General features: G+C 50.2%; 1 protein-coding gene across 1 annotated transcript in view; it reads right to left on the reverse strand.

Annotated features, from left to right (window-relative positions):
• The window catches only part of SH3PXD2B (SH3 and PX domains 2B), a 109,736-nt gene that overhangs the window by 71,746 nt on the left and 36,341 nt on the right, over positions 1 to 1,649 (reverse strand). The window lies entirely within an intron of this gene.

Here is a 1,649-nt window from a genome sequence, read left to right on the forward strand (position 1 = left end):
GCATTCCTGTTCCCACCCAGTGCCCTGTTCGGAGGCCAGCTCCCTCTGTTACACTCTGATGGACTCTCCAGAGTGTGCCCAGATGAGGGCAGAAAGAGAGGTTCAGAGAGGCTGAGGGCCCTGCCCAAGGCCACACAGCCAGTCAGACAGAGGGCTGGGACCTGACACCAGGTCTTCCCACTCCAAGCCCAGGGCTCTATCGCCTGCGCCCTCACGTGAGTGAGACATGTTGCCAGATGTTAACCAGTAGTGGTAGGCATGACTATCAGAGTCTAGCTTTCCTAAGACAAGGAGTTGGGAAATCATATCAGAAGGTGATCTGTCAGAAAGGGGACTTTCTTGCTGGTGACAGTGAGTTTCTTTTCCCATGAAGGAGCCTGAGTCATGCTCCTTCCTCTACCCCAGCGGCCTCTCTGCAGACTGTTTCCTCTGCCTGAGTGTCCTGCCCCCACCAGAGGGGACATTTACTTTTTTGTCATCTACAGGTCATTTTCCCTCCTTTGGCAGCGCGTCTCTGATTTCCTCTGGGGGACCTTCTACTCCTCTATTAGTCAGTGCGGATGTGATGCTGATTCTCCTACAGTTCCGGGGCTGGCCCTGACTGGCCTGGCCATTACCCACGATGAACCAATGAGACTTGTGCTGAAACCGTTGGGGTGTTCTCTTTTTCCCTGAAGTCACTAGGCCAACCGCTGGATACAGCTGGGAGCTGTGGCTGCCACCATACCAGACAACACCCTGCCTGGACACAGAGGAGACCAAGAAGTGGAGAAAAGCAGGTCCTGGTTCACCCTGTGGCCCCTAGATCCAGCCATACCTGAAGCCAAGTACCCTTAGTCTTCTCAGTTCCATTTAGCTAATCAATGTAATTTTTGAATAATCCATAGGGACTGGGTTTCTGTCATCTGCAACTAAAACACTTCTGACTAAAACAAGGTCTCATGGCCAGGAAGTGGCAGCATTTGGATAAAAGCCCAGAGTCTTAACCACTCTATTAAACCGGCATCACCCCCTGCTCTAATCTTCATGCCAATTCCTAGCAGCAACCCACGCCTATCAATAATCCCAACAGCTGACATTAGCTCAGGGCTCGACAGCCCAGAAACTGCTCTCACACACGTCATCACTTTTTTACAAAAAGAAATTGAGATATACTTCACATACCATAAAATGCACCCTTTTAAAGTGTTCAATTCGGTGGGTTTTAGAATATTCCCAAGGTTGTGCAACCATGACCACTATCTAATTCCAGAACATTTTCATCACCCTAAAAAGACACCCAGTTCCCATTAACAGTCTCTCCTCCTTTCTCCCTCCCCCCCCCCCCCCCTCAACCACTAATCTGCTTTCTGTCTCTATGGATTTGCCTCTTCCGGACACACATCATCACTTTTAACTCCAAAGGAGCCTTGCGAAGCAGCCACTTGTAAGAGCAGCACTGCACAGCAGAGGGACCAAGACTGTGGACCCTGGTGTGGCCTGCCCAGCTTCAAAGCCGAGTTCTAATGCTCATCGGCTGTGTGACCTTGGGCAAATGACTTAACCCTTCTGAGCCTGCGTTTCTTCATCTGTATCATTTGATAAGCTTGACATGAGGATTAAATGAGTCACTACATCCTGATGCTGAGCAGGCAGTACCTCAGGAATGC

This window comes from Lipotes vexillifer, unplaced genomic scaffold (genome assembly GCF_000442215.2).
Source record: "Lipotes vexillifer unplaced genomic scaffold, Lipotes_vexillifer_v1.1 scaffold621, whole genome shotgun sequence".
Classification (NCBI taxonomy): domain Eukaryota; kingdom Metazoa; phylum Chordata; class Mammalia; order Artiodactyla; family Lipotidae; genus Lipotes; species Lipotes vexillifer.